This window comes from Bubalus bubalis, chromosome 6 (assembly GCF_019923935.1).
Source record: "Bubalus bubalis isolate 160015118507 breed Murrah chromosome 6, NDDB_SH_1, whole genome shotgun sequence".
In the NCBI taxonomy this organism is placed as follows: Eukaryota; Metazoa; Chordata; class Mammalia; order Artiodactyla; family Bovidae; genus Bubalus; species Bubalus bubalis.
In genome coordinates, this window is record NC_059162.1 from 91545823 (window position 1) to 91564556 (window position 18734).

Sequence of the window (18734 nt, forward strand, 5' to 3'; positions counted from 1 at the left end):
ACAGGGGTCAAGGCCCTGGTGTCCACTGGCAGTGCAGGGGAGCGGTGCTTAGCCTGACACCCCTGAGCCCTCAGTAAGGGGTTGCTGTTGTAAGAAGAATTGGAACGCTGCGGTGGGTTGGTTACTGTTTATTGAGTGTCATCCTCGGTCCTGCCAGAGGCTTGGCACCCAGGGGAGGCAGAGCTGGGTGAGGATCACATTGGTTGTCGTCCAGAAGGGCGGACAGATCAATTGACGATCGAGTGGGCAGGTCACAGTCAGTGCTGGGAGGAGGACACAGGCAGAGTCTGACATCCGGAAAGGGGTGTTGCCTGCTGCGTCAGGGGCTGGGAGGGCTTCCTGGAAAGGGGGTGTGGCAGCGGAGCCTCAAAGAAGACAAGAGAGAGAAAGTGGACGGAGGGCATCCCAGGCAGATGCAGAGTTTCATGCTGGAAGATGTGGACAGTGGATGTTGATGACAATTGACCTTTCTTGGGCTCTTAGTCTGTGCCGGGCCCTGGAGTGCTTTAATTCCCATAACCAACCCTGGGAAGTGGGTATGATCCCATTTTGTAGTTCCAAAACTGGGCCATAGGGAAGTTAGAAAACTTTTCCAGGCTCACACAGCGTGGAAGACGAGTGTTCAGCCTCTGAGACCCAGACTTTGGAGACCACACACACTGGCGGCTGCTTGAGCCGCTGCCTTGCCCGATGGGACCCAGGACTAGTTGTTGGCAGATAGATGCTTGTTAACTAATGGGACGGCCCACTAGTTGGGCAGGTTGAGGAGTCCCCCTGCCCACCTGAGTTTCTTCATCTGTAAAATGAGAATAACCCATGTCCATGAAATAAGATGAGGTCTTTGGGCAGAGTGTGCACTGTGGGTGTATTCAGAGAGTGTCTACCCCAGTTCCTTGACCAGGCCGTGGTTGTTGGGTAGACGATATTCAGTCTTAAGGCAGCCCCCTCCACAGCCCCTGCCAACTGTCCTTGTTCAAGAGTCCGTGGGACTTGAGCTGGATTAGATAGAATGTGGGCAGAGTGCCCAGCACAGCACTGGGAGGCGCATAGCTCCTGTACACAGTAGTCGTTTTCATGATGCTGTCTTATCTCTTGATATTAGTAATTATTACTGATGGTCCTCTCATCAGTCCAGTGGGGGTGATTTTAGCCGCACTTTATAGAAAACGGCTTGGTGGGTGAATAATGCCTCCAAAGTCACAGTGCTTGACGAGACACTGAGATTCTGAATTGGGTATGTTGCACCCCTGACCCTGTGCTACGTCATGGGAAGGCTCTGGCAAAACAGGCCTTCTTGGGATTTCCCTAGTGGTCCAGTGGTTAAGACTCCATGCTTCCAGGGTAAGCGGTGCAGGTTCGATCCCTGGTCGAGGACTAAGATTCCATATGCCCTGTGGTATGGCCAAAAAAAAAAAAAAAACCCAACAAACCCAAGGCTTTCTCAGAGACATCCTTCTAAAGCACACCCATTGTGTAAGGTGCAGCATGCTCGCGGCACATGGTGTGCACACACACTTTCTCTCACTTGGACACTTCAGCTCGTGATAGCATCTCTGCTCCACCAGCAGGGCATGTACCCTGGGTGCGTGAGCATGCCCTAAACCTAGTCCAGACCCTGGGCTACTCTGTCTTCCAAGAACACAACAGCTCCAGCCCAGAGAAAGCAGTGTTACCCGCAGCTCGACCCAGTGCGGTTATAACAACAACACAGTGGGAGAAATGTCCATAGCTTTGGGGTCGCCTGCTACCCAACCCCGCTCCCTGGGGCACCCCTGCAGGGGTAGTCTTCTGGCAGACACATCACTGCTGTTCTCCCTCTCAGCCCTGCTGAGAGGAGGTGGTTGGCTCCCTCAATTGGTAAACTGGGCCCTGTGGCCTTGAGTGTTTCGGTCTCTGGGCCGTATGTGCCCATGGCCCTGTGCCAAGCACCACTGGGAATAATCAGCGAGGACACAGGGATCCCAGCGGCGCTCTGTCCCCTGGGGCGTGGGAGCAGAGAGCCAGGCCCTGAGCATGTCCCCAGTTGAGATTGGAGGCTCGTCTCCTGGAGGGCTGGCCCCACTTGCAGCCACCACGCTCGTGCTAATTCTTTGTTGATTTAGAAGCCTCTTCAGGATCGTGTAGTGCCTTAGGGCCACTCTTGTGGAGAGGAACTGTAATCCCTTAAATATAATAATCCCCCTCGCTGGACACGTTAAAGAACAGCTTCCTGTACATGAGCCCATTGGCACCCTCCAGCAGTCCTGCAGGGGCGAAGGCCCAGGCTTATCATCCCCGGTTGTTCATGAAAAGCAGGTAGGTGGCTTTTGTGACTTTCCAGAGTCCCATGTCCAGTACCTTATGAAGCTAAGAGTCAGAATCCAACTTGAAGGCTAGTCCTGGTGTCTGGGACAGACGGCAGATGCTTGGCATACATGTGGGTGCTCCCCACTCATGTCAGGCATTACAAGTAGGTCATGGTAACTCTTTCCTCCTGACCCAGGTTCAGAGTTTCTTTTCGATACAGCATTTTAGTCATTGTCAGTCAAACGACATTGGCATGTGAGATGAGTTCCTTGTTATTGGTGTCGCACTTCAGACTGGAAGTCGGCCAGTGATGTTGTGTGAGTTTCCTGGCTCTTTGGATTTCCAGGTAAGTGAAAGTTGGAGCCATGGCGTCACTGTATTCCAGTTGGAAGCCCTGTACCTGTCTGACGGAGCCAAGCGCCAGCTTCCAGGAGGGCCCTGGCACATCTCATCGGGTGTGTGGTGTCTGCCTGAAGAAGAGCCGCTTGAATCGGAGTGCCTACTGGCCAGCCAGAAGGGGATGGACGGCGGGGACCAGCCAACTGCCGAAATGTGATTGAACCCGCCTCGTTGGAAGACGCGCGAGCAGCCTTCTCTTCCAGATGCTGTGAATTCCACTCCACATGTTGATTTCTCTTCGGAGGTCCCCAGGATGACCTTTTGCACCATGCACGACCCTCCTAGGATGTGGGGATGCTGAGCGGTGGAGGGATGAGGAAGTTGGGGGGGGTGTGTGTGTGTGTGGCTGGCATGGCATTGCAGGCACCATCCTTGGAAATCCTGTCTTGGTCAAAATGACACGGTCAGGTACTCAGACTGCTGGGCGAGTCTGAGTTCTAATCCCATCCTGAGCGTCCTCATGTACCAGGTTTGAGCTGAAGGTTGAGTTGGAAGTCCTCGTTCAAGCTGAACCTTGGATTCTGCAGCTGCCCTCATAGAGCTGGACGGTGAGCGCAGGGGACCGCAGAGCCTGTCCTGCTCAGCCCTTCTTCCACGCTGAGCCACAGAATCCGAGCGCCGCAGTCACCTAACGAGGGGCTCTCTTGTTTTGATCGCGTAACTCTTCAAACATCAGCCGATTTCTTGCTGTCAGCCACCACGTGGATGTTCTTGACCTTGGTTTTCAAGATGCCTTTTCATCCGTCCACTTAGTTGCACAGTCCGTCTCATCTCCCCTAGCAGCGTCACCCCTGCCCCCCGCCTTCCTGCCCACAGGCAGGCTCCCTGGTTCATCCCCAACCCTAAACCCGCAGAGCCTTTTTTTCAGTAAGTTCAGCTCAAACCCTCGCCTTTTCCTGACTCTACTCGGCCCCTCCGTTTGAGAGGACTTTTTCCCACATGAAATACAGATTTAAAGAAAGTCAGCTGTAATGGTTAGAGGGACCTTACAGGACATAGACTTCAGTGGGTTTTTTTTAACTTACTTTTTTTTTTTCCCCCCTTTTTAGCAGGAGATCCCTTTCTTTAAATGAAGTCTTAGGTGGAAGGCCAAATAGTGTAACAGAAAGACAGAGCCATCTACCAGTTTAAGGGGTGTGGGATGCCCAAGGTCACACCTGCTAAGCTTCCGACCGTTAGGCCTCCTCCTGTGGCCCCCATGGTCACTCTCTGGTTTAGTCCAACTCCCGGATGGAGAGGTTGTGCCCAGGATAAGGAGATGACTTGGCTGAAGATTCTTCAGGAAGTTAGAGGCACGGGGGTCCCCAGGTCCCCCAGCCACATCCTGGGTGCTGTCAAGCGATCAGGCTTCACCAGCTCTTCAGTGAGATGTTTGGACATGTTTCAGTAAAGGATCTGCTGGATCCTTGTGGGAAATGCAGGGTTCAGCAGTTTCTCTAGAGTAGGACTTCTCAAGAGTTTCCAGTGCATTAAGATGCATTGCAGATCTTAGAAGTGGGATAACATATATGAGGTGGATAAACAGTGTGAAATGCAGCATGTCTGACGTTTATTTGACCACGGGACCTCATCTGGTTGAGGAATCCTAAAACTTTAATCAAAAGTACAGGCTAGGAGATGACTGGGTTGTCTGTTGGTCCCCAGTTTTTTTGAGATACGGACAGCTGTGGGTCCAGGTGGCACTCACCGTTTCCTGGGCTGTGTCTCCATCCTTTGGAGCCGTCTGTCTTTCTTCACTAAGCATCTGTTTTGTTGCGTAACGGGCTCCTGTAAGCCTCTGCCCTTCCGTGTCATTAGATAGTATCCATCTTTTTCAGTGATCACAAAGTATTCTGCTTCTTGGATGTGACAATTTATCAGTCCCTCGCTGTGGAGCATTAAGATTCTTTCCAGTTTTCTCATACTGTAAACAAACTCTGATGAGCATGTTGTTGTTATTGTTCAGTTGCTAAAAGTTGTGTCCGACTCTGTGATCCCATGGCCTTTAGCCTACCGGGCTCCTCTGCTTATGGGATCTCTCAGGCAAGAATACTGGAGTGGGTTGCTATTTCTTTTTCCAGAGTATCATCCCGACCCAGGGATTGAACCCACGTCTCTTGCATTGCAGGCAGATCCTTTACCACTGAGCCACCAGGCAAACTGTGATGAACATCTTCGTGGCAAAATGTTTGTGCACGTGTACTTGATGATATTCTTAGATGTGGAATGCTTGGGGCGTATGGTATACACAACACTCTAAAAACAAAAGGCTGTCAGAACTGCCAGCACATTGCTTCACAAGCTGGGTGCTGCTTCCCAACTTTGTCCCTGGCAGAGCTACTCACGAGTGCCTTTGGAAGGGGCTGACTGTCAAAGCGCCTTAGGCCCTTGAGAAGTCAGAACTGGCCTTGTGTCCTTGGCTGTGCCACCTCTCTGGCCTGTCTGGCCCTGGAGGGCTCCTTGTTCTTTGTGCTCTCACCCTCCTGATGTTCGTCTCCAGGGGAGGGCTCTGTGGGGACCTTCCCCATGTTAATCGATTTAGATGCTTTTCCTTGTGTAAGAGCTTGGTAGTGGAGACGCATTTATCTGGATGCTTTTTACATCCCAGAAACCTTGCGTGAGAGGCACAGATTGGACTACAGAGACAATGGGGCATCGGGGACCTTGTCCACAAGGTTTCTGTCGCCACTTTTATTGCCTGGCTCTTGCCTGACTCCTCAATGATGACTGGTGTTCTCAGAAGGGGAGTCTCAGGGGTGGGGCTTTATAGGCAGAAGTGTTTGGTAGCATTCTTTTGTTTTTTCCTCTTTCTTTTGCCCAGGTAGATCATTTTGGAGAGGGAGTGCCTCATGGATGTAGATTAGGGTAGATTGGGATTAAGGCTTCACAGTCAGGAGGAGGCAGCCATACTCCTGTGTGCCCAGCACCTGATCAGGAGGACTTCAAGTGGAGCCTTGTGGGAACCTCAGGGTGAATTGAATCAGGCTCCCTTCGCCACAAGGGATCAAAGCTCCGAGAGGTTTAGAAACCTGAACAAGGTTTCTCCGCCGTAAGGCACGTGTGTGCGCTGAGTCACTTCAGTTGTGTTTGACTCTTTGCGACCCCATGGACTGTAGCCAGCCAGGCTCCTCTGTCCATGGGGATTCTCCAGGCAAGAATACTGGAGTGGGCTTCTGTGCCGTCCTCCAGGAGAGCTTCCTGACCCAGGGATTGAACCCATGTCTCCTACGTCGCCTGCATTGCCAGGCAGGTTCCTTACCACTCGTGCCACCTGGGAAGCCCTCACTGTAAGGGGAGCCATGGTGTTGGGACTGGAAGCCAAGTTTGTCTGAATCCAAGTTTCTGGTTCTTTTTTTAAATTTTTTTGGAGTGGGGGGTACACTGCGTGGCTTACGGGATCCTAGCTCCCTAATTCCCTGACCAGGGGTCGAACCTGGGCCCTCAGCAGTGAAAGTTCGGAGTCCTCAACACCAGGCCTCTAGGAAATTCCCCAAAGCTGGTTCTTACCTGCTTTCTGTCTGGAAAAACTGAACACCTCTCAAGTTTTCTTAGAGTTTAATGTGAGTGGTTTCAAGGTCTTTTGTGGGAGGTGAGTTTAACATGACTCTTGTTATTTTTAATTACATAAGTAATATCCAAGTACTTCTTGTGTTAATTATTGCTAAATTATAGAGGTCTATGAAATAAGAAGTAAAGAGAACCCCCTACTCTCTTGCCCCTTGCTGTCCTCTTCCTTCTGGTAATCAGGTTTAACCAGTTGGAGGGCCTCCTTCTAGACCTTTTTCTGTGTATTTGCATGCATTAATATCTGTCTTGATGGAGCCCTAAAAACCATTCAGTTCTGACTGGAGGCCCCATTATTTACCTGCTCGATTTCTTTAATTTCAGCAAACCTGAATTGAATAGTAGCCTACTAACTAACTGTAACTTGGGTTAACTCACCCATCCTGGGAGATGAAGCATGAGTTTCATCTGTGTACTTAGGATAACAGCCCGGAGTATCGCAGCATTGTTGGCAGGATTATAAGAAAACCATGTAGCAGTCCAGTGTAAGGTATGAATGAGAAGGTTCCAGAAAGTTACCTGAGTTTGTGCTCCATGTTGCAGGATATGAGAATGGATATAGTTAGTACTCTAACTCAGAGTTGTGTGGACAACAACTATATAAATATCCATGAATACGAAATTAGCTGTAAATAAGCTATACATGCCATCAGAAAGATGTTAGCGACAGTTGGAGCTCCAGGCTCCAGGAAAGAACAGTTAGCCCACAGAGGGATTTAGAGAAGGCCTTTTTGGAGGAAGTACCCTTCAAGAAGTGGGGTGGGGGCATTAGCAGTGTTATTTAACTCTTGCTTTGTTCCATGCAGTGTTCTAAGTTCTCTACGTAAACTAACTCACCTAAACCTATACCATAACTATGAGGTCAGAGTTAGAATTAATTTTATAGATGAGAAAACTGAGGCAGAGAGAGGTTAAGTAACCTGCCCAAGGTTACACAACAGTATATGTCTGAGCCAGGATTTGAGCACTGGCGTTCCATGCTCCTAGACCCTGGCTGGAGCAGTGCAGGAACAGTGGGAACATGGCTGGGGTGGGAGACAGCTGTTGGCAGATCTGGGAAACAGCAGGGTGTGCAGGCGAATGGGGGGTGGTGGTTCATGATGTGGTTGGATGGGGTGATCGCAGGCAGATCAGGGAGCCTAATACCAGAGTCCCTAATACCTGTGATTGATCACTGGGCCTCATCCCACCCTAGCTCTGGCACTTGTGTGGAGGGCGCCTGGCCTCCCTGGCATCCTCCATGAGAGTGGCCGCTCCCGATGCCTGGCTTCCTCCCCCAGGCCACTTGGGGAGCTCGTAGGCAAGCTTTGGGCTGTGCAGTTCCTTAGCTGTTGTTTTCACTCTAAGTTCTCAGATAGAGTAGTTATGATCGGCATTTTGGTTATTAGTTTTTTGAAAGTAATTTAAGAAAATCTTAACTCCAGACCTCACTCCAGACCTCCAGACCTCCACTCACCATTGTGCGTGCGCACGCATACACACACATGTACAAAAGCATGCCTGCATTCACTTAGGGCACCATGTCGCTGACACGACAGAGCGTGTCCTCACCTCTTGTACCCTGGCTGCCAGGTGCCTCTCGACATGTGTGTGCGATGCCCTTTGATTGCCTCACTGTGCGGCACAATGGAGCCTCTGTTGACATGCCAGCTAATTAATTTTAACTTTGCAATGTTGCTCCATCTACTTGTGCTGTCCAGGTTGTCCAGTGTTTTCTGGGTGCGGATTCGAAGAAAGGTCTGGAAACGGATGGAGGATATGGATTCTGACCCTCCCTCTGGGCCCCTCCTCCCTCCTGCCCCTTCTGTGAGCTGGAGGGGACCCAGGCGGACCCTTTTCCTCTTTGCCTGATTTTTCCACAGCTGTTCAGGGGGGAAATGCTGGGCTCTCCTTTTGAGAGAGGTCTTAATTACTAGGGTGTTAAAATTGAGCACAAACCTCACTAACACGGTCTCCTCCAGGGCTGAGTTGTGTGAGAACCAGAAAAAACTGAAATTGCAGACAACTGGTTAAAAAAAAACAAAACTGTTGGGGTTTGGCACTGCCGAGTTCACTCTGCAGAGAGGAGGGGTGCCTGGACAGGATCTGTAATTAGCACGTGTGCTTTGGATGTGTAGACGGGGTATTTCTAAAAGTCTTAGAATAGTCTGTCCTTTTGGATATTAATTTGCTTAGTGCATCCCATGTTGTCCTCTGCCCCTCCCCATTTTTCACATTTCTGATGTTAAGCTTGGCTCAGGCATTAATATTTGTTTGTAAGGTTTGATTTTCTATTTATATTTTCCCCTGCTGCTGGTGTTGCGTTGTGAGAAGCCTCATCCCTTACTTTGTGTTTGGTGGAGTCTGGTTGAAGGACAGGGGGGACCTCAGTCTTTCCAGCCGTTGGACCCTGGCAAGTACCTCCCTCTCTCCAGGCCTCAGTTTCCCCATCTATAAAGTGGGGATGCTGGATTAGCTGTCTTCATGCTTGGAAGCCTGTCTGTTATCACATCCTTTATAATGGAGTAGGGTTCAGCAAACTGTTTCTATAAACGGCCAGATAGTAGATATTGTTGGCTTTGTAGGTTGTATGGTCTCTGGCACCACTCCTCAGCTCAGCGTTGTAGCACAAAAGTAGGCACAGTCACTGCAGAAGTGAATGGGTTGTGGCTGTGTTCCAGTAAAACTTTATTTACAGATATAGGTGGGGGGCCAGGTTTGGCTTATGGATCTTAACTTGCCTTCCACAGCTCTAACACATTCTCTTCTCACACACCAGGCTAGTCTGAAGGAAAGAAGTATTTGAATTAAGGACCAACTGCCGAGCCTTCCCGAGGGCTTACCTTGCCAGGACCCTGGTCCGTCCCCTGTGTTCCACCTCTGGTAGCTGGGGAGGTTGCCCATCCAGACACCTGTAAAGAGAGGTGTGCCTGCCTCTGTGCAAATCACCATTTCCTGAAAAACTGTAAGATTTGGTAAATCCCGGGTTAAGTCTGATTAAGGGAACTCTACCAAAAAATAATCTGCCTTTTCCTGTGATATACCTTTCCAGTGGGAGAAAAAAAATCAAACTTTGCTTTTTGCTCTTGTCAGTGTAGTGGTTTTATTGACATTAAAAAAAATTCTTGGTATACAAGGTAGTTTCCTGGACAATTGTATTGTGCTTCTCTCACCCCCTGACACAAAACTTCTTGGTTTTTTAAGAGGCTGTTTCTCGGAGAGCCAGAGAAGACTGGCTAGTGGGGGTAAAGTCGTCTGAATAAGGGTTATCCCTCTTCTTTGTAACTGTCCAATGTAATATCACATGGCAGATTTGGTAGCAGAATTTCCTCGCATTTTCTTGAGTTGTGCTAAATACTTTTCTTCCAGGTGAAGACGCATTATTTACATTATTGCTGAAGGCTCTGTGTGTCCTCCTTTGTGCTGGGGAGAAGGAACACTTATCCCCATTTCCCAGATTGGTAAAACAAGGCAGCAGACAGTTCAGAGGTTTGCAGTTCGGGATTGAAAATCTCATTGTGATAAGTCAGGTGTCTTTATCATTCACCCTGTGAAAACAGAATTGTGACTCAGCAAACAGTATCTGGGCATTCAGGGGTGCTGTGCTTTTGGGGGCTTCTTAAGGCCTGGTGCCTCCCTTCCCAGGAATGCCCTCCAGAGAGTGGTGATCCTGAAGGTGGAGGCTGGGAGGGTTATGCCAAGTTCCTCTTTCCAACCCATGTAAATAAGCAGTCTAAGGAGAACAATAGTATGCTCTGCAAACCCACTTTGAGATAATTCCCTCCATCGCACCAACCCCATCCAATAAGATTAAGACCCCTGGGAAGTGCACTGCTTGTAAATGCAGGCTTTGCTGTTATCTAGGGGAGAGAATGAAGGAAAAAAAATTCACCACTAAAAGCAGAACTAACCCTGGGGGCAGCCTAGCTTGTGGCTGAGATGCTCTGACAAATGTTTGGACAGCTTAAGAAGATAAACTAGAACTTAAATAAATAAAACCAACTACCTGGTCTATGAAAAATTAGATTTGAGGCCCTGTTGTTTTCTGAAGCTTTCAAGACCAGGAGCTTATGGGGTAGGAAACATACCATTCCTGATGGAATAACTTCTTCCCCGGGTCTCGGGAACCCTTTGCCTGGGCAGGGGCCTCCTGGAGGAGCAGGGGTGGGGTGGAGCATCCACTTGTTGCGTCCTCACTCACCAGTGGACTGCCACTGTGATCGGAGAGGGGGCGGTAAGTCTGAGCCCAGATGCCCCTCTACCACTCATTAGCTAAGTCACTCTTTGCACAGAGCAACCCCTGGTGACCCCCACTCTTTGCCAGATTGTTTTGGGGATGTGAGGACTGTTGATGTAGTTGAGTCTGCACTCCCTGGGCTCTTCATCGAGCACCTACTTGGTGCTGGGATTGTTCAGTCTGTGCAGTGCTGGCAGCAAACCCTCAGTGTGCTCCAGGGGCTTCCTGGTGCAGAGTGAGGGAATGAGTGATGAGCGACAGTGGGAGGTTTTTTCCTCGCTAGGGTGTTTTTGTGGCTGTGTGTATTTGTGGTCTCCTCTGCTTGTCCTTACCATGGAGGTGAAGACCTGCATGTGGATGATTAAATAAGATGCCCACCTGTGAATGAAAAGATGTGAAATTCTAAAGTTTGCTTTAAGCCACCCAGGAAACCTTTGCCAGGCCTTGAACCCCTTGCTTTTGTGAACTCTTTAAGGTATTTCCCCCATTTCCCTAAGTCTCTATCCAGGAGAACTTCTGGTTGCACCCTCTTTCAAGTGTGAAAGGGAGGACTGAAGCCACGGGGTGGGGGAAGATGGTAACACCTCCCACTCAGGGAGAGTTAAAAATGAGGCCTTTCGCCTTTTAACGATAACGCACATTGCCCGGCAGCATCACTGCGGCGTGGGGGGCCTGAAGGCATCCGGTGTGTCCAGAAGGGTCACTTATCTTGATTTTGGCTGTCACTTCTGTTGCTCATAGATGCTGTGTTGATATATACCACTGATTAGGGCCTGGCTTGTTTTGCTGGCTGCTGGGCCATGAGGAGGAGGGTGGGGCGGCCCCTGCTCCGTGAGAATAGGTTCTGTATCTCCTCTCTGAGGCCCTGCTGGGACTAGCTATCCCAGAGGCTCTTCCTAAATGCCGTGCCTCCGGGGAGGGCCCAGCTCTACCAGGGGCAGCCACCAGTCTCTGCTTATGCCTTGTCGGCCACCAGTGTGGGTTGACTTGCAGCTTCAGAAGGTCTCTTGTCTTCTTTTTAGGGGTGTTCAGTTTTCCAAATATTTCCTCTTCTCTGCTTTAAACTTCTTTCCAGTCTTCTGAGAAGGGAGCAGAAAGCTTGAGATGAACTGTTACGTAGAATGTATGTCTTCGTTGTTAGGGCAGGTCAAGTTACAGATCACCAGTCTTTCAGTAATGTTGTTTTGTGGACTGTTTCTGATCATCCTTTGACCCCAATTGGCTTCTCCAATTGAGGGTAGAAGTAATTGTAAAGTTTAGAGCTGGACGTGACATGGGCGCCTCTTTTCAGGAGGGTTTGTAGAGCCTGGCTCTCTGCTAACCTTAAGCCTTTCAAAGTGCTTTTATGAACATTATCATCTTGTAATCCAGGCTGAGCCTCTGTAGAGATAGGTAGGTGTGGCTCTTGTTTCACAGAGGTGGAAGTTGAGGCTCAGGGAAGTTCATTGGCATCCCTAAGATCCTGCATCCCAGACTGAGCTGGGACTTGAAATGCCTGTGCTGAAAAGCCTGTGCCTTTTCTGTGGCACCACACTGCCTCCTAGCTTCCTCCCTTGTGGAAACACCTGGGGGGACCCAGGCAGGCTTTCTCGGATCCAAGCCGTCCCTAGGCTAGCTCACCTGGATCACAGGCTTCCAAGCACATTACACCCGGCTGGGGATCCCCAAACCCCTCCAGTGCTTTTATGGTTGAGAAGAGATGGCCTGGAGAGAAAGTGAGTTGCCAGGATCATACAGTGGATGTATCTGTTGATTCTTTTGGAGACTTGTTGAGCATACCGAGCGCCAGTGTTGTGCCACATCCTTGAGGATAAAACAGTAAACAAAAGGCAAAATTTCCTACTCTTGTGGAGCTCAAGACTGAGGGTCTCATACTCCCACAACTTTTCTCCCTAAGTTTCTAAAGGATAAACCCTTTATCCCACCATGGGCTCGGGGAAGGCAAAGTAATTTTAGTGTAATATTTTGAGCTGAATGCAAGGAGATGGGTGAATCAGCTGGAGAGAAGAAGTTATATAATTGATTTCTCAAGAGAAGAAGAGGCACTGGGATTGCCTCTTCAAGTACAGGACACAGGTTGTGTGCTGGGCCCTGTTCTGGTTCCTGAGAACTCAGCAAGCGAACAAAACTCTGAAGGAGTTGGCATTTATGATGACATACTTACTTCTCTCGGAAACCTGGTAGTGGCTGGACGTCCTGCTTTGCCCGCGTGGTGATCACTGATTTGTGATCTGAACATTTCCCCAGGGTAGGTGGTGAGTGCCTGCTGTGGTCTGCCGCCCCGTGTCAGCAGGCCGGGCTGGGATGAGAGGACTAGAGGGCAGCTCGTCCTTCTAAGATGATGAATGCTGACCCGCGACGTTTCTTACGCAGGGTCCACTCCCCAAACTTGTTTTCTGATCTGATTCTCTGCTCCACAGAAATGCCGTAAACATTGGAGTTTTTACATAATAGAGCTTTTCTTATTTCTCCAGCATGTCCGTCACCACCTGCAGCTTTTGCCACAAGAACACAGTGACCTCTGCAGCCAGGAAGGAGGGTGGGTGGAGTTTGACCAAGGATATCGGGAAACCTTCTGTTTATAAAAAGCCCTCCTGCAGGTTGGTGAGAGGCAGGCAGAACATTCCATATCCCCTTAGGAGTTCTGTACCTTTTTTTTTTTTTTTTAAAGGAAAAGCTACTTTAAAATATGAGGGACTTGAATGATCTCCTTTGTGTTTTTCTCCCATCAGCATTTTATCAGTTGATAACCTCTAGAGTCGCTTTTTCATTTTATCACTTGATAACCTCTAGAGTTCCTTTGGCTCATTTCCTCTACAGTCTTTGCTTCACCTCCAGTGACGGGGAGCTCATTACCTGACAGGACAGCACATTTCAGTTTTAGACAGTTAGAGTGGTTAGAAGTCTGTGTTCTTGGTATTATCGCCATCAGATGGAAAGACTTCCTCTTCCTTATGACAGCTTTTTTTTGGGGGGGGGTGGGGGTTAATTTTAGCAACTCATTCATGTTCTCTGTTCTTCTCATAAAACTCCTCCGCCTCCACCAGTGGGTTTCCATTTAAAATAGCTCCTGTTCTGTTTTGGAAGGCATCTCGCTGGCTTCTGCTGTGCCAATGTTCTGAAAGTGTAGCTTCCAAAACTGACCTCGAGCCCCCACGCTTTGGCTCGGCACCCTCCAAGTGTCTGGAGTTGGCAGGAGGGAGACACGTGGAGGGGCCGAAGACGCTCTTGAGTTGGGAACTGGCTGTGATCCGCTTTACTCTGTGGTAGGTATTAAGTACGTTCCAAGGCCTGTTTCCTGCTCCCAAATGCCAACATCCCTGCCTCTTATGTGAGGTTTAGTTTAATCCCCAACCTTACCTAAATGTTACTTCTATTATTATTCCAAGCCGTGGGTAGAATTTCCCCATGTCGTTGAGCGCGTGGGTGGGGACACAGCAACGGGATGCCGGCTCTGCCTGGAACCCTGCTCCTGCATGCTTTGTTCCCAGAGTTTTGTCCAGCTGGGATGGTATTGCTCATCTTAGGATGTCTTTGGAGATCAGACTGGACGAGCTCCTCAGTTTACCGGCAGGGGAAAATGAGACCCAGAGAGGTGAAATCCACCTGTTCCCCTTCTTTCACACAGCAGGTTGGCCTTCGTGGCTGGAAGCCAGGCTTGTATTCTGCCCTGGAGTGAGGCCCCAGCAGGACTCCCTGAAAATGAGAGGTTTTTGTTTAGCAGCTGTGGAACTGCTTAGGAAGCTTCTGGTTGGTTAGCTGCAGTCTTGGGGTTTACACCGAAGCACTAAACCTGCCCTTGCTCTTCTCTCCACCGGTGCTGGGTGTGCTGCCTCTAAGGGGACACACCCGATGAAAATCCAAGAGTTCAGTGTAGCCATTACATACTAAGTGCACGGCAGGCATGGAGGGCTGTCAGAGCACGGCTGTGAGCTGCTGGATGCGAGGGCCGACTGGTGTGTGAGTCTTCATTTTCGAATGCACCGTGCCCGCACATAGTAAGTGCTCAATAAGGATTTATTGAATGAACCAAAGGATTTGGATAAACAAGACCAAACAATGGATAAGCTTGGTGGCAGCCTGCCCATCTGGTGGGTTAAATGGAAAAACCGGATTCCTTTTTATCTTGCAAATATTCTTAGAGCTCACGGCCCTTCCTTAATGCTATAGCGGGTTATAAAGGTGCTGTCACAGGTTAGGAAAGGAGACCCTAAGATAAGGACACTTGCGTGCACAGATGGTATAGGAGGTCTGCTTTAAGCGCTGGCTGCCCACTTGCCTTGGCCATGGGGTGGTCCTCCTTTGAGGGGTCTCTCCCCAATCGCTTCTATCAATATTGCTCAATGGTGCTCAGGTGCTTGTTAAGTGTGCAGCCTGGTTTCACTCCGGTTGAAGCTGCGCCCTCCTTCTCCCCAGGGGCCGGGCCTGCCCTCACCATCACCCCATGGCCTTGCCTCAGTGCCTCTTTAACCCGGCTGACCCCTCGGCACTCAGAGGGGCTGGGTGACCGGTGAACATGCTAATAAAAGTCATCACCCCTCTGCAGGCGCCGGGCCGTTTGTGGTACGTCTCATTAATTTCTTGGCAGAGAGAACATTAGGACTTTTAATTCGCTGGACTGGCCTTCCTCTCAGGTGTCCCCCTACATGGGTGACAGGTGGAGATGGCCAGGCTGGCCGGCAGTGGAGGGCTGAGGTGGTCGGGGGTGGGGGTGGGGGGTGGGCAGTGGTATGCAGGGTTGAATTTTCTCCTTTTTCTCTGCTAATAGTGTCAGCAGTCCCCCTGCCCCCCTCCCCCAGCCTAACAGCAGCATTGCCCATCCACATTATACATCCTGCCCTGTGTCCCCAGCCCCACCCTCTGTGAACCGGAGCCTTCTGTTGAGAGGGGGGCTATGGCCTGTGTGCAGTCCTTTAGCCTCATTTATCAAGGGCCTGCTGGGGGTGGGGGGCTGCTGGGCACCCTGGTGAGACGCTGGCAGGCTGCCCCCCTGCCACCATGGCCAGGGCTTTCCTTACAGTCCCCATTGCCTGTGAACCTTCCTGGCTCCCTGGCTGCTGCCTCCCTTTCCTCCTCTCCTGCCCTCTTCTGACTCCTCTTTCCTCTGAGCGGGCTCAGTCCCCTCTCCTCTCCTCTCCTTTCCTCTCCTTCCTTCCCAGGGGTCTTTTCTTGGTCCTCCGCTAGCGGTGCAGACCTCCCGCTGGTCTGTCCCTAGGCCAGTCAGTCAGGAGTCTCTGTTCCCACAGGGAGGCCCATTCACTACCCCCGCCAACACCCCCTGCCCATCACGAAGATGAGATGTGAGGTGGGAGGCTTCACCCCTGTTTTTCCGCCTCTGGGTAGGGTTATCAAGTCTCCTTGTCAAATCCGAGAGGCCGAGGAAAGTCGTTTTAAAGATTTATTCTTGAAAGACCCCAAGAACTCTGAGCACAAAGAGAGCTGAGTGGTTGGGGTGGGAGGAGGAAGACTTCGTGTGAGAAATGGAGAGGGGGCACAGGACAGTTCAGGGGTGGGCCCCGCCGGGAGGTACCAACCAGGGCTTTCAAATGTGGGTCGGCAGATTAGGGTGGGAGAAGCCGGCTCCCCGGAACCCCGGTGTTTGGCCTGGTGTCCCTGTCCATCAGAGCCAGCCCCGCATCCCAGAGCCGTGTGTGGGATTGAGGGGCTGGGGGTTGGGGCTTGTTTGGCAGCAGGTGCCTATCAGACAACTGGAAAGTGCCAGCGCTTGCCCGGCCATCTGTCCCCGTCCGCCTGGCTCCTGGCCGCCTTCTGCCTACCCCAGAAGGCCTGCAGCGTCTGCAGTGAGGCCGCGGAGCCTGGCCAGGAGGGGCAGGCGGAGGCCCGTCTTGCCTTTGTTTATTCCCATCTCATTTTCGGCTCTTGCGCTTTGGACGAGTTGCCAGGTGCATGAAGTTTGCTGTGCAGCCTCGTCGCGGTGGTTTTGTGGTGTGGCGGTGGGCAGGAAAGGTGCATGTGTGTGGCGCTTCCTTTCCACGGTTAGTCTGTTTGCTTCACTGGGGACCTTGGTCCCCCCACCCTCTCCCTTTCCACTCCCACCGCTGTTTTTCTTCCTTTTCTTGCTTTAATTTGTAAAAGCGCCACCAGAGCGAGCCAACTCTCCCGCAGTTTGGGTTCATCCGCGCACCACCCTCTCCAAGCTAGTTAAAGGGTTAAAAATTATGGGGAAGTTCAGCCGGCACTTGCAAGATATGGTTGCCGTAGCAACAGGCCTTCTAATCTGGTAGGTGACCTGAGAGACTGGAGAAGATGTAGGGGTTGGTTTGGCATTTCATTATTTCATGAGGCTGCCTCTCCAGCTGGTTTCTCTACTGAGCTTAAAGCTTGCTGTTCCTGCCGCTAGAATTACTGGCACATTCCAAAACAACAGTGTTGATGGCACGAGCAGTGCGCTAATGGGGGTCTGGCCAGGCAGGGTGGGTAGAGGAGAGGGAGCTGGGCTCCAGGAGCCCTAACGTGGGTCTGTGTCCCTCGCATAAAGACGGGGGCGCGGGTAGAAGGGTGTGCACTCAGGTTTGCTTTCCGCACACAATAGCTGCCTTCTTAAAACACCACCATGTAAACTGAATCCTGTTTTTTAGTGAACTAAGAGGGACAGACTTTTTAGGCGGATTTAAGGAGAACTTCTTTAGTTTGCCAGGAATCTTCCTTAGATTTGAGTAAGGGGTGGAGAAACTCTGTTGCAGTATCTACACTTGATGCCCTCTTCTTCTATTTACCTTCAGCTGGATGTTGTCCAGAAATTTGCTTTAGTTCAGCACATTAGCTGCATGTCTGCTGTGGACTCAGCTCCATACCTGCAGCAGAAAGGCGCAGGACGAATATCTACTTTCATTCATTCACTTGGCAAACGTTGATCGGATGCTGCACGTGCCAGGCCCTGCAGAGAAGGGGAGGCTCAGATCACTCTCCTGGCCTGAGGGCTCCCCGTGTGTGAGGGCCCATTGCCTACCTCTCCCCTTACTTTTAGAGGCACCTTGTATGGAGGACAGGAAGGGTTTTTTTTGGCTTGGAAAGGCAGAGACAGTCACATTCCTCAGCCCACCTTTCTCACAGGGGTCCTCTCTGTTTGTCCTTCTTTCCTCTTGGCTGTAATTACCTGGAAATCTATGGGCTCAGTAATTGGAACGTGTAGATGGTGTGTTCAGAAGTCCAAACCTTTCTAAACATGGTTCCCTATGCAGTGTTCTGTGTTAGCTCATGCCCAGGTTCACAGGGATTGGCAGTTGGTGGCTCCCTGGGTGTCTTACTTTTCCGGATTTCTTCCCTCTGGAGAGATTGAGGGTTCCTGGAATTGGTGAGGGAATTTTGTATGGCTCACTCTCTTTCCTTGTCACAGTCGTGGGCTCTCCGAAGAGACGTCTGTGGGTTAAAGGCCCAGTGGGTAGTTTGAAGAACCACTGCTTCTCCTTCATAGATGCAGAAGCAGAGGACCAGAGAGGCAGGAGTGTCTTTCTGCAGGGCTCTGGGGCCCCAGGTGAGGCCTTGCCCCACTGTACCATCCCATTCAGTGGGCTGTCCACTCCAGCGTGTGGCAGGTGCATGGGAAAGGTTGGGCCGGAATGTGGTTCTTGATGGGTGGGAGTGTGGGGAATTAGGAGGTGCATCTTCACTGCAGATGGCAAAGGGACATGCCTCCTTTTCAGACCAGAGTGTCGACGCACAGCAAGACACGCTGACTGCAGGCTTCAGCTTTCTGGGTTCAGAGGATGGGGTTGGGGGCAGTGGGATAGGAGACTTGCCCCTTGCTGGTCAGCTCTTCCTGGTGTTGTGACACATGAGTGTTCTTGGGATGGCACGTGGTCTGCCACCTGCAGCCAAGGGACAGGGTCCAGCCCAGCTCTGGTCCCCTTTGCACCACAGTCTCCCATCTGTAAAACACAGGAATCAACCTCATCATCCTCAGCACCTCAGGTCCCCTGGCCCATGGCCATGGATAGAAGAAGCATCTTGGCCAAGTCTTTCTGCTCTGCTGAGCCTCAGACTGGCTTCTCAGTACAGAATGTGGCTTCTCAGTATAGAATGTGGCTTCAGAGTTTTGCCTAGTCGTTGTCTGTAGTTTTGTGTGATTTCATGCATTTCAGCGAGGGTGTGTTGAGCGCTACCTCCTTTGTCTTTGAACTGCAGCTTTGAGGAGACAGGGGTCCAGCCACACCCTGGGGGCAGCCTTGGGACCCTGCCTGTTTTTGTTGACTTTCATGGAACCTGAGAAAGTGGTTGTAATTGGGTTGTTACTCTGCATGTAATTTACTTGGGTACTCCAAACTCTAAT

At 50.7% G+C, this 18734-nt stretch overlaps 1 protein-coding gene and 1 long non-coding RNA gene across 4 annotated transcripts in view; one reads left to right on the forward strand and one right to left on the reverse strand.

Annotated features, from left to right (window-relative positions):
• The window catches only part of SSBP3 (single stranded DNA binding protein 3), a 165856-nt gene that overhangs the window by 32129 nt on the left and 114993 nt on the right, over nt 1–18734 (forward strand). The window lies entirely within an intron of this gene.
• On the reverse strand, nt 9388–12920 carry LOC123334120. Its single transcript, XR_006551906.2, has 3 exons — nt 12609–12920; nt 10296–10421; nt 9388–9755 (listed from the first exon to the last, which is right to left on the reverse strand). It is a non-coding gene; the product is annotated as an uncharacterized LOC123334120 (long non-coding RNA).